This window comes from Panthera leo, chromosome B2 (assembly GCF_018350215.1).
Source record: "Panthera leo isolate Ple1 chromosome B2, P.leo_Ple1_pat1.1, whole genome shotgun sequence".
Taxonomy (NCBI): Eukaryota; Metazoa; Chordata; class Mammalia; order Carnivora; family Felidae; genus Panthera; species Panthera leo.
Window position 1 is genome coordinate 80249176 of NC_056683.1, and position 13933 is coordinate 80263108.

The 13933-nt window shown below is 39.2% G+C and overlaps 1 protein-coding gene across 3 annotated transcripts in view; it reads right to left on the reverse strand.

Moving 5' to 3' along the window:
- Positions 1 to 13933, reverse strand: part of BACH2 (BTB domain and CNC homolog 2) — a 351002-nt gene that overhangs the window by 140379 nt on the left and 196690 nt on the right. For all 3 annotated transcript variants that reach the window (XM_042939368.1, XM_042939369.1, XM_042939370.1), the window contains one exon: positions 5803 to 5951. The gene's annotated coding sequence lies outside the window, so the exon portion shown is untranslated. The remainder of the gene's footprint in view (positions 1 to 5802; positions 5952 to 13933) is intronic.

Here is a 13933-nt window from a genome sequence, read left to right on the forward strand (position 1 = left end):
AAAACAAAAACAAAAAAACTATGCCAATGGGTTCCCAATGACTATAAGAATGAAATATACATGTTCATAAAATTATTTTATAAATTACTCTTAATATCATTAATATTACCACTTTTAAAGTGCTTCCAAACTTTAAAGGGTTCCAAATAATGAACATAAGGAGAATATCTGAAATTTAAACTCTGGCACTGGAAAGGTGGTAAAAGCTAAACCTTGCAGTTTTTCAAGAATAAACACGGTATATATATATGTTTGTAAATCAAGAGTTTTGGATTATTAATTAAGGCATGAAAATAAGTCTAATAAAACCTCTTTAACTGGACTAATTGAGGATAAGAAGATTTTCTTGTTTGTTTCAATTTTCTGGTTAACTGACAGCTAGAAAATGCTTTTTGTTGAAAATCTTTCAAAAGCAGTTTCTTTTCTTAATTATAAAACATTTAACCATTTTCAATGATTCAGCAGGTCAGTGTCATCAGTTACAGATATCCTCCAGGGTTTATTCTCCATCTTTACAAAACCGAAGCTATCTTGTTTTCTGAATCTCTATTTCAGAAAAAGGGAAGTGGGATGTGTGCAGTAGGTAGGGTGGGGTGTGCGGGAGGGGTTTGAGTGGGGGTGGGGAAGTATGAAGGTTAGTGAATTCAGGATTCTGGTTTGTTGGGTTCCAGGTAGCTAAGCCATCACTAAACATGAATTCAGTGTCTGGAACGAGGTAATCTGATTCCTAGGAGACATGAGAGCCTACAAGGAGAGCCCCCAAGGGTCTATCTTTGTTAGTATTCTCTATCTTATATCATTCCATCTGGGTGACTTGGTTTCCTGGTCTTCTCTGGGGAAAAACCGTGTCAGTGTGTCCCTCTAAAAATTATGATCTCTGAACTCGTGGGGTTGAATTTATTTTGATTTAATCCTATATCCTTGTCATTTCAACTCAAGCTTAGGGAGCAGGTAGCCGCATGTGGATGTCAAGGATGAATGAGCACTGACTTTTCTCTCTCAGACTTGCTGCCCTGGATTTTCTTTTCTATAAAAACCTTCAATTCCAGTTTCTGATATCTTAGCAGCTGAAACCTTTGTTATTTTGCCCTGTCCTCCATCACCTTTGTCCTCTCTCCATCACCTAGAGAGTTCGTTTCTAAGCAGGTTTGGAAAGTCAGGGTAGGAACAATGGGACTGATTTATACATATTGTACTTTAACTTTGATGACTTTATTGGTTATTCGTTTCCCTTAAGCCAAATACCTACATATGCATGTATATGTATACAATATATAATGCATGCATGTGCATGCACACACACATAATCCTGATTATCCCGATTATTTCTTCCTCCATCCTTAAGAAGAAGTGGGAAAATTTCAGACAGAGGTTCCTGAGCTTTTTGGAACTGTGGGTCTTTACGCACTGCTCTTCAGGAATTATAAGCCCTGGTCAGACCCAAGGGCAGGGTCTGAAGGTAGTACAAGAGGTCTGAAGAAAACACGGCTACTGGGCCCCATGAGAATTTGCTAATTGTTCTCCAAGTCCAGCTTTCAAGAAGCAGAGAATAAAAAGCAAAATCCCCCCAAAGTAGGGCTCTAATGGACTAACCTAGTAAGTTCAGTCCTGCATATTCCTCATAGAACTGCAGGACTCACTAAATTGATCTGTGATTTATGGGTATTACAGTGATTTGGTGATGAGGGGTAAATGAGACTTCATTTGGAGTATGTAAAATAGGCATTATAATAATTTGAGGCTCCATTGCAGGAGAATTATTTGCTATTAATTTTCTTCTACAGCTTTTCCTTTTTTCTACTAGGCTTCAATCAGTGGCTATAACATAATCAAGTCCATATTCTCCGGTTTGTGCCCCAATGTCCACCTCTACTGATGAAGACCTGTTATGTGTCACAGCTACGCATGGAGGGCCATAAGCCTGTGCATTATGGTGCACTGTGCTTGGACTCATTCATGAACACACAATTCAGGTGAACTGGAGCAGCCCCACTATAGGAGCACAGGTGGGTACACGTTCCCTCCATCACAGTGAAACAGCTTTCCTGCATTTGTCAATGACATTTGGTAGAGATTATAGTCGTTTATGGCAAACTTCCCTGGCAGTTTCTGACAAATGTGTCCTTGCCCTGAGGGGAAACCCACCCCTAAGAGTGAAGTATACGTTCTGCAGATCCCTTATCCTTGCCCAAAGGGTGCCAGGGAAAGTGACGGGGCTGAGGAAGGTATGAGGGACACAGCCATCTATTCTTACTCCACCCTCACAAACTGTAACAGCTCCTTTAGTTATTCTGCACAGCATTCTTGGAAGGTAAGTGAGCTCTGAAATTCAGTTAAAAAATCATTAATTAACTGGGGCGCCTAAAATCATTAATTAGCTAGGTGTCCGACTTGAGCTCGGGTCATGCTGTCAAGGTTCATGAGTTCAAGCCCTGCATCGGGCTCTGTGCTGAGAGTGCAGAGCCTGCTTCGGATTCTCTGCCTCCCTCCCTCTCTCTGCCCCCCTCCTGCTCGTGACAGTGAGGAGCCTGCTTGAGATTCTCCTCTCTGCCCCCCCGCCCCGACACACTCTCTCTGTCTGTCCCTTCCCTGCTCACACTTTCTCTCTCTCAAAATAAATACATTTAAAAAATCATTAATTAATTGTTACTGGGGTGAAATATATATAGCATTTACCATTTTAAAGAGTATAATTCAGTAGCATTAAGTTCATTCACATTGTTGTACTATCATTGCCACTATCCATCTCCAGAACTTTTTCATTTTCCCAAAGTGAAACTACCCATTTAATGCTAACTCCCTGTTCCCCTCTATTCTCAAACCCTGACATCCATCATCCTATCTTCTGGCTCTAAGTCTGACAACTCTAGGTACCTCATATAAGTGGGATCATTCGATACTCATCCTTTTGTGTCTGGCTTATCTCACTTAGTATCTTTAAAGTTCATCTCTGTTGTAGCATGTGCCAGAATTTCATATCTTTTTAGGACTGAATGATAGTCCATTGTGTGTATATAGCACATTTTCCTTATCCATTCATTTGCTGGTGGACATTTGGGTTGCTTCCACTTTTTGGCTATTGTGAATAATGCTGTAGGAACATGAATGCATAAACATCTGTCCAAGTCTCTGTTTTCAGTTTATTTATTTATATTAAGAGAAAGAGAAAGAGAGAGACAAAGAGAGAGAGAATGAGAGAGAGAGAGAGAGATAATGAGTGGGGAAGAGGCAGAGAGATAATTCCCATGAACCAAGATCCCATGAACCATGGGCCACGGGATCCCATGGTTGATCCCATGAACCATGAGATCATGACCGGAGCCGAGATCAAGGGTCAGACACTGAACCGACTGAGCCACTCAGGTGCCCCTGTCCAAGTCTGCTTTCAGCTCTTTCAGGTATATATCCAAATGTGGAATTGCTGGATCATATGGTAATTCCATGTTCAATTTTTTTTTTAGGAACTGTCGTACTGTTTGGTATTTAGGTTTTTTAAATTAACAAATAAATTAGTTTTTAATGCAGATTTAGGTTTACAGCAAAACTGAGTGGAAAGGAGAGAGGGTTCCCATACTCCTTGTCCCCACACATGCACGGCACTTTTACAGAGATGCTCTAGACAACTCGGTGACCTGAGGGCTTCACCCCAGGCTGCAGGGAGTGATTTAGGCAGGCTGTGCCAGATCTGGCAGGAGCTTCAAGCACTGAGTCACCTGAGGCGAGTCACCTGAGGTGTTGGAGCAGCCTTCTTCCCTCCCCAGGCCATGAAACTGACTGACATCAAAGGTGATCGTACAGGAAAACCTGATGTGTAAACATGGACACTCACAGATGCCAAAGGAGGAAGGGGATTAAGGAGCATTTGATCCAACCTACTTCTTCCATATCATGGTGGAGATGCTTCGTAAACTGAAAAGCTTGCTTCCAAGGGTGCTGTGCAGAATAACTAATCAGTGCGTGACAGAGATGTTACAGTTTGTGAGGGTGGAGTCAGAAGACATAATTATATCACTTACAACTCTATCAGCCCTCTTACCATCCGTGTTACCCTTTGGGCAGCCCCGAGAAGGCAGCTCTAGATTAAGTCCTTACAGAAGTCTTTCATCATCTATCACCTTTTTGCCTTATTTTTCTGATTCTGTGGTTTTTAGTTTAAATACATGCACTTACATGTACCTCCAGGATCTCTGGCTCTGCTAATGGTTAGGCAATAGATAAGCTCCTTCATTCTGTCTGCTTTAGAACCGCTTTATGAACAGTGATTATTCTCAATTTTTGAGAGTTCTAATAAAAGAACTGTATGTTCTAAGTGCTCCTCTGAATGAACATTTACCATATCCAAGTAAAATGTTATAAATCACAATGCTTATCCACAGATTTAAAATGCCCAGAAATTTCTCATACATTTCCTGGACAGCATCACTCACACTATTTTTATCCTCACACCGACTCAATGAAACAAAAGAAAAAATGTTTAAAATTCTTACAATGAAAGCTAGAAATATACAAGTGCATATATATTCATAGGCACATATGTACATTTGCATGTATGCTCACATATATCCAAATGTGCATTTGTTGAGCCAAAATCTTCCACTTTTTTCTATTAACATGGAATAAATTGTTCTTGTCCTCAGTGGAGAGGTGATTGGCATGTTCCAAAGCCAATGCTGATCCTCAAAATGCTGATCCTCAAAATATGTCAGTCCTGAGAACTTAGAACCCCACAAGAACCTGAACTTGATGACCTGGACTACTTATTACAGATGTGTCTCCCTTCCCACATGTGCTTTGTAAATTGAGTCCCATGTAAGTGTATGAGAAGAAAGATAATAGTATGATGATTCACTTTGAAAAGCAGCAATACATTTGTCAATCTGGGGGAAAAAAGACTTCCCTTTTGAGTGTATCTAAAACGTGATAAGCATACCTGCAAAAAGACTGTAGCTGTCATTTTAGCCTAAAAACAGCACAGTTGAGACCCTTGTTGCACTCCAAGGACAAAGAATGACCAGTATTATTGACTCTAAAGCTGGTACAGAATAACAGCATTTACTTGGCTGGACTTTCAAATGTGATGGTCCTAAGAAGACCTTCTCTCTCTCTTTTTAAAAAAAAATGTTTAATGTTTATTTATTTGTGGGCGGTGGGGGGGAGGTCAGAGAGAGACACACACACAAAATCTGAAGCAGCTCCAGGCTCCAAGCTCTCCACACACAGAGCCCAATGTGGGGCTTGAACGTACGAACCATAAGATCATGACCTGAACTGAAGTCAGATGCTTAACTGATTGAGACACCCAGGCACCCACAATCTCTTTTCTTGAGACATGAGTCAATATGTTAAGTAAAGCACTAAATATCTTAATTTAGTGACATTTAAGAGTGAATATTTAATATATTTTTCTCCCTTTATTGTTCATCCTTTCAGTTACACGTGAATTAAAGCAGTGATTCTCAAAGCGGAGTCCCTGGACCACTCGCTTCAGCATCACCTGGAAACTTGTTTGAACAGCAACTTCCCAGCCTACCCCAAATCTACTGAATCAGAAATTCTGGGCATGAGGCCCAGGAAGTTGTACCTTAACAAGCCCTCCAGGTGATTCTGGTGCAAGTTAAAGACCCAGTGCATTAAGGAGGCACCAATATGAAGATTCTAATCCCTGCTCCCTTCCTCAGTTATTTTCGAGATACTTTGTTAAAAGAAAAGTAACCCATGTGGGTTTAGGCTACTTGTTATTATCATCTAAGAAAATTCTTACCATTGTTTGGTTCCAGGAAAGAAACCTCAGTCACAACTTACATGTAATTTTTCCAGGCTCTGTGCTGGCTTCGAGTCTTAGGATGCAGGGAACTGGGCGAAGGGAGAGATGAGAAGGCTACAGCAATCCATTCAGACATGGACCCCAAAGCTTTGCAGGGCAACCTTGTGACAGGTCAGTGAGTGTCCACCTGAATGGGGAGGGGGGAAGAGCTGTCCATTAGCAGAGTAAACCTTGCAGGTTAACATTTCTCCCTCCCCTCCCCTCCTGCTATCCTGCCACACCGTGTCCCTCACTTTTATGACAGAATCTGACTTGCTATGCCTCTGGCTGTTTGCCTTTTGACTACTCCACATAAACAGAACATGATAAAATGGTCCATAGTAATAATACTTGAGCTCAACCCACGGGGAAGCCCTGTTCGGTGAATATTTCCTGTAGGTAAGCATCCCTCACTGGGAGCTCTTTGAACCCAAAAGCAGTTATGAGACCCATGTCCAATCTCATGAATGTTTCGTTTCAACAAATGAGAACACCTTGGTTTAAAAGACACATGCAGCTGCAATAACAGGAAGATACAGGAACAAAGGATACATTCGGGAATTCTGAGATGAGATGATTCTCTGATGCCTTAAATATGTTTATTCACATAATATTTAAAATTTATATTTATTAAAAAAAATTTTTTAGAGAGAGAGCATAAGCGAGGAAGAGGGACAGAGGGAGAGGGGAGAGAGAGAGAATTTTAAGCAGGTTCCATGCTCAGCATGGAGCCTGATGTGGGGCTTGATCCCATGACTCTGGGATCATGACCTGAGCCAAAATCAAGAGTCAGACGCTTAACTGACTGAGCCACCCAGGTGCCCCTAAATATGATTATTTTTAAAACATTTTTCTAATGCTAAATTGATACCAGCTGATTGCAGAACATTGGAAAAGCATAAAGAAAAAATACCAAAAAACAGACTTTTAACTACTATGAATAAAGGAGAGGGAAGGTAGGTGGGAGGGGGGTGGGGAAATAGGTGATGGGGATCAAGGAGTGCACTTGCCGTGATGAGCAACCAGTGATATATGAAGTGTTGAATCACTATATTGTACACCTGAAACTAAGATAACTATATGTCAACTAACTGGAATTAAAATAAAATAAAATAAAGGAAAAAAAAAGGATCAACTGTAGCCCTGGACCTGATAAATCACTAATGATATTTTGTTGTATAATTCCATAACCCTTAACCGAAACTCCTGAGCTTCAGAATATGTTCCTGAATTCAGAATTGTTCGTTTCTAAAACCTATTTTGATGCAACTATGATTTATCACATAATATTCCATCAGGGTCTGGAGCAGCACCCCATAATCTGACATATTTTGTAATATTTTTGTAGCAAAACCAATGCATATTCCTATTAAGGTGGATAAAACAGAATCTCACATTGGTTCAGGCCAGGTTTTTCTACCAAAGAAGTTACAAAAAACCCTTTTGATTTTTGAATGCTTTTGGATTCAGAATTGGGGATAAAAGCTTGCAGACCAGTATTCTTTTCAGATACACAAAAAACTCAAGAGTTTTGTTTCTACTTTTCATTCAGTGTTACACAAATGTGAGCGTTTCCCCAAGTAATTAAAAACACTTCAAAAACATGCTTTTCAATGTCTATGTAATATTATATCCCACTTAGAAAAGGTTTTTTTTTTTAATGATTTCATTTTTGGAATTACATTTTTCGTTGTTGTTAATGCAAATAACACTTCGAGGGACATATTTGAGTATCAGATCGTCTGAATTTCTGAATACTTTCTTAGGTGGATCTGAGAACAAGAATTATTGGGTCAACTGGTGTAAACTTTAAGGGTCTTGATGATTTTCCAGAAAAGCCATACCAATTTACACTCCTAACACAGCATGAGTGCCTGGTTAATTTGTTTAATTACCCACATTATCATAGGCAAGGAAAAAATACACTTGCATATCATACATCTTAACAAAGCTCTAATCAATGATAATCATACTTAGGAGATTTTATTTTTGTTTTTCTTACACAGAAGACAGTGAATAGCTCATAGTCTCTCACATAACAAAAGAGAAATGGGATTAATGTGAGTTTACCATCAACTGGAACCTCATTAGACCAGACTGAGTCAGATCTGGGCAACGGAGGAGCTGTCACTTGTCCATGGGGTCCTAAGTTTGAAAGTGGTATGGAAATAATTCACACATTATCATGAGAAGACAATCATTTGCTAATTATTTGTGGGCTGGTAAATTCTGCTTCCAGGCTACTGAGGACTGGTGTTTCCCTTCCTTTTGGCGTTTTTGTATTTCTTGGACATTTTGCTGCTACTCAGCATGGCTATCACAGAACAAGAAGAGATGTGAAGACAAAGTGAAATCAGACCAGCTAATAATAATGGCTAACCCTTGTGAGTGCTTAAGATGTGTCAACTCTGGTGCTGGGCACCTTGTGTGCATTACCTCGTTCAGTGTGCACTGGTATTAAAACTGGTAGCTGCACGGGGCGCCTGGGTGGCGCAGTCGGTTAAGCGTCCGACTTCAGCCAGGTCACGATCTCGCGGTCCGTGAGTTCGAGCCCCGCGTCAGGCTCTGGGCTGATGGCTCGGAGCCTGGAGCCTGTTTCCGATTCTGTGTCTCCCTCTCTCTCTGCCCCTCCCCCGTTCATGCTCTGTCTCTCTCTGTCCCAAAAATAAATAAAAAACGTTGAAAAAAAAATTAAAAAACAAACAAACAAAAAAAAAAAACAAAAAAAAAACTGGTAGCTGCAGAATTTGAAAGTATGTGCTCACTCATCAATCACTGTTCCACTCTAATAAGTTTGGAGCAGTTAGAAGTTTGGGATTTCAAAGAGCTATTCAAGCCTAGTGTCTTATTACCACGGCTCCAAGTCTGGTTATAAACCACAGACTTTGCCTTTACCCTTTTTCGTTGTTGTTAGCACCCTCTCTAGCATCTACACAAAGCAGAGGAAATGACACAGATAAAATCCAAGAAAACTCTAGATAATAATAAATGCTTTGAAGGTCCTATACTTACAGGAGGGAGGCCGTATCTCTTAGAGTACCACAGAGAGTTGGGAGTCTGTTGTATAACACAAAACAGTGTATACACAGAAAAGACATGAGGATACACACAGGATATATACTCCAAAAAACAAACACACAGATACATTCTTCCCAAATGTGACTTCCCAAATATGGTATATAAATTGGTAATGATAAAGTCAGGGCTCACAACCCCAAGTTCCTTTTCATTTATAGTTTTGTCTAATAATTTTTCTTTCTCTTTTCCTTTTATCCTTACAGGACAATTGGTGTAGAGAATACCACAATTTTCATATGCTAGTAAAAAAAAAATGAAGTGATACTTCTTTGTTATATGGAATGAAACAACACCACTCTTTTCCTTGTCTATAAAGTCAATTTCTGTATAGTAGAATATAGTATATACTGTAAAATGGCTAGGGTTCAGAGAGAGGGAGAGAGAGAGAGAGGAAGAAAGAAAGAAAGAAAGAAAGAAAGAAAGAAAGAAAGAAAGAGAGAAAGAAAGAAAGAGAAAGAAAGAAAGGCAAAAGATTCCATTTTATTTTGGGAGTGAGTTGAATTGATCTTCCCAATAATCTTATCTAAAAGTAAGGGATGTTTCTTAAAAATTATCAAAAAATCAAAAGACAAAAGATGTATCAAGAAGTGAATCATTTCCTTCACTGTGGCTTCTCTTTATAATTTAAATAACATTCTCCTGACAATTAGGTGTCAAGTAAGTAGAGTGGCTCCAAAATGATTTTTCTTTGCCAGTCATATATGTGGCTAATTTTCTAAGTATGCCAGGACTATAAGGTGTGAAAAATAAAGCAGTAAGAGGAAATGACCCCTCAAAGAACATACTTTGTTTTTTCCAAAATGCCTAATTGCTTGGGGGAAAATACAAAAAATAAAATAAGCTACCACTAATAACAGAAATGATTACCAGAAGCTCTTTATATACTCAAACTGCACAACCAGCATTTCTGAAGCTAATTACAAATTTGGATTCTCTCATTTTAAAAATATACTTCGAAGCAGCCCACTTCTGTTTTAATGCTGAACCAAAGTCTGTGCAATTGGCGTGTTATCAAAGTAAAAAAAAAATGCGTTGCTTGAACAAAGTTATCACTTTCAATGTCACTAAATCTTGAACTGCAAAATACCACAAACTAAAAACTAGTAATACCATGTGGTTATGTTATCTTACATTTACAAGAGTGTATAGTTTCCCAAGCCCTACGGGACTGAGACCTCTGGGATCACAGCAGCTTTGTTACCTTGGGGAGGCCATTCACTGCCTCTGAGCCTAACATCTTTCACGGGTTCTTGTGAGAATTAAATAGATTAAATGAGACGGTATACAAAAGGGTTTTTGCAAACTATAGGACACAATATCATTATTCTTTTTATTGGCAACTCTGTGAGGCATAAAGATATCCACCCCCATTTCATGGTTAAGGAAACTGACAGGTGGAAGATAAGGCAAAAAATAAAAAAGTACCAAGTTAGGAGACTCTCAGGTTTTATCTACAAATTGGCCACAAAATACCTGGGTGACTCCATGACTTGCTTCTTTAGTAACAATGAATGCATAGGATGAGATGATTTTAAGGTCTTCTTGAGGCCAATGGTTCTGTGATCTGGGACTTGGCCATGGTGGTGAAAGACAGCCCTAATAATTCTTTGGAAGCAAGTCTCTCCTGGAGGCCAAGTGCAGTGCCCACCAATCTGAGGCCTCTGGAGCTGGGGTGGGGGTTCTTGAGGAGTCTCCCACTCGCAGGGATGGGACTGACATCAGCAAACTCGTTTCGCTAGATTAAGGGATGGTTGGGGGATCCTAGGTGAATGGCCAGGGCCTCTTGGGAGGTACTGGAGGAGCTTGAAACAGCAGCTCTGATTGATTGACTGATTGATTGATTGATTGATTGATTGATTTGGGGGTGGGGACGGCTTCTAAATAAATTTTTATTTTTATTTACTTATTTTTTCCATTTCTAAAAATAGGCTTTATTTCTCTATTATGAACAGTTTTTTTTTAAACTGTAGAACAGTACCTATTTTTATTATTATTGAAAAGGGCATCTTGCCAGCCCTCCTCTAGCCTCCATTCCTTCTTACAAACTCCAATTACAGATTTCTCTCTTCTTATGATTTTCACAGTATTCCATATCCCGACCAAGGCACTGAACACATTGCATTGTTATTAGTTATTTATATGTTAAGTTTTATTACCTTTTGCCATCTGAGCTCTCCCCATGAGACCATGTGCTCCAGGAGGCCAGGACTGTGCCTCTTCGTCTAGAATAGCCCAGGGACTAGCATACAGTAGGTATTCAATACATGCTTGCCAGCAGCTGTTTATTAACCAGTACAGATATTTCACACACTAACAAGTAGTGTAGACAAATAGGTATATACCACCTGAATGGTCAGTCTTGCTAACAGCCCCACTGTTGTTTGGCTTTCAGTTTCAAAGAGATAGCCACCTCTGGATTCCTACAGTGTTGGGGGGAGGGGGAGAGATGCGAAACGGCTATTTTTTTGTATTATGAGTACACATCATGGTCACGTGGGAATTTCACTTTAAAAAGATTGGAGCCACTAACTTAGGCCTCTACTAATAATATTCTAGAAGCACTAATACAACTTTCTGTTATGTTCAATATCTGTGCTGTCCAATATGGCAGCCACCAGCCACATATTAATACTCAGTAAATGCACATGGTACAACTGGATTTTAATCCATGAGGAACTGGATTTTAATTTTAATGCATTTAAATTAAATTTAAATAGCCACATGCTATTAGTGGTCACTTTATTGGACAGTGCAGCTTTAGGCTGCCTTACATACTAGTTTTTTGGATACACTTCAGACCCCAGAAGCCCACAGGACGACACCCATTCAAGAAGTTTTTACTGACCTCCTGCTGGGTGCTGGGCACCAGTTAAGTGTTTTAAAACAATGGTGAATGAGAGCCATGGACACTTCCTGCCCTTGTGGCATCTCTTAGCTAGACTGATTTCTGAAGACCTCACAAAACCTTGAAGTGGTTCACAGGACTGTGCTTAGGAAAAGGTGGGTGAGTAGATATGGTAATGCTACACTAAGCACGAAAGCACGGCTTTTTCATTTCTTCATATTTACTGTTAGAGAAGCTGGGGAAAGTTTAAAAAGAGATATCTGAATGATTACTGTTCATTCACTTACAAGTAAAGTCACATATCCCAGATATGGGAAATTTTCTGTATGTAATTCCCTCTTGCACAAACATAAATCCACTTAAAAGCAAAAGTCAGTGGGACCTGCATTCTTAAGCCTAAGAAAAAGTAAATGGTATTTAATTACAGCAACAGTCATAAAAGCACAAGTGGATCTCGAGCTGCAAGCAGTGGGCAAAGGCACACTGATACCAATTAGCAGTGAAATGATCAGGGTTTCTAGAAGGTACCTCTTGTATAAGTAAGGCTGATTGCATCTTTGTCTCTACAATTCAACTCTCAGCTAAGATTTTCCTAGTGGTTTTAATGGGATGTAATGAACAAAACCCTATTTGCTTTTCCCTAGGAAATTACAGGTGGAGGTATTTTTATCTACATATCTATTTTATCACAAATCTAATACCAACAACATAATTTCTAAGAAACATAAAAGTCGTTTGGTTTCATGCTTTTCCAATTTCCAATACTGCCTCCCCTGTCCTCCTGTTGTCAATTCTTTGCTAACCACCTCTTCTTGCCTTACGGAAATTTTGAATGATACAGAGAAAAAAAAAACAAACAAAACATTTAGAATTGGTTTATGTTCTTGTTTGAACCTGAATCCAGGTTTGCTTAAGTTAAAAGGACAAAGGCATCATACCCTCGGATACAGTGTTTTTAAATTGATTCTCTCCACAGTATTATCACTTGCTGAGCTGAGTGATAGATATTCAGCTGAGCTAAATATTCACTGAGCTAAATAACTCGGTTTTGCTCAGTATCCCAGTGTTGCCTTGATGATACCATCGAGGCAATCTGACCTCCTAACTTTAAAATGCCACTCTGGTGCCCTGCCCAAAGTTGGACTACTGATTTGAGGGGCTAATAAATGACTCTTACACATCCACACACAGACAATGCACACTCCCATCACTTTTTCTCTCTGGATTGAGTACAAAGATAAATTACAGTGGTCAGAAAACAAAACAAGAGTTCAAAACTTAGTTCCAAAGCACAAATTTCATTTAGAGACTATCAGCGGCTAGAAAAGGTCAAATCGCAAATGTTCCACTGGTCCTATGCTGTACACAATACTAGTAAAAATTTGGTGACAGCATTAGCGTTAAACATGTAAACTGAGAGTGGTTCTGGCATCCTTATTCATACTCAGAAACACTAAGTGGAGTAGTCACACACCATTTTATGGCCAGAGGGGCTTAAAAAGAAAGGGGTTAATTTTTGGAAACTACAGAGATGAATTTTTAAAAAATCTACATTTCAAGCAATTTAAATAGTCACTTGTATAAAGCAGAAGACCTTTGAATCATAGATCTTGTGGCTTTTGTGTTTTGCTCTACTGGCATGGGAAGGTGATGCAAGGAAATGTGCTTTTTTTTCTTTTTTTTTCTTGTTACAACCCAGAAAGACGCAGCCATTTCAGACAGGATGGAGAAAATTAAGATGAAAACGTCTCTGAAAGTTTCCACTTACACATTTCAGATGCTGGGACCAAGTTATTCTAGTTGGAGAATTATAACTAGAAAGTTCACTTCTTTGATATTCAAGATGAGTTTAAGTTCCCAAAATACAGTGGACTGTCCAAATTTTCACCTCTAGTATAGGTGGATGGTGCTATTTCAGAACTATTTGCCATTGACAATTCAGAAAAGAAAAAGCCAGAAAGAAACAGTGTCGAAAATACACAACCTGAAATAATTTTGGGGTTTCTGTGGACTTTATATCATAAAAAAGTACTGGCATCTATTTATTATTATTATTATTATTATAATATATAATAATAATAATAATAATAATAATAATAATAATAATAATAATATGGGCTCCTGGATGGCTCAGTGGGTTAGGTGTCTGACTTCTACTCAGGTCATGATCTTGTGGTTCATGGGTTCCAGCCCTGCTTCAGTCTCTG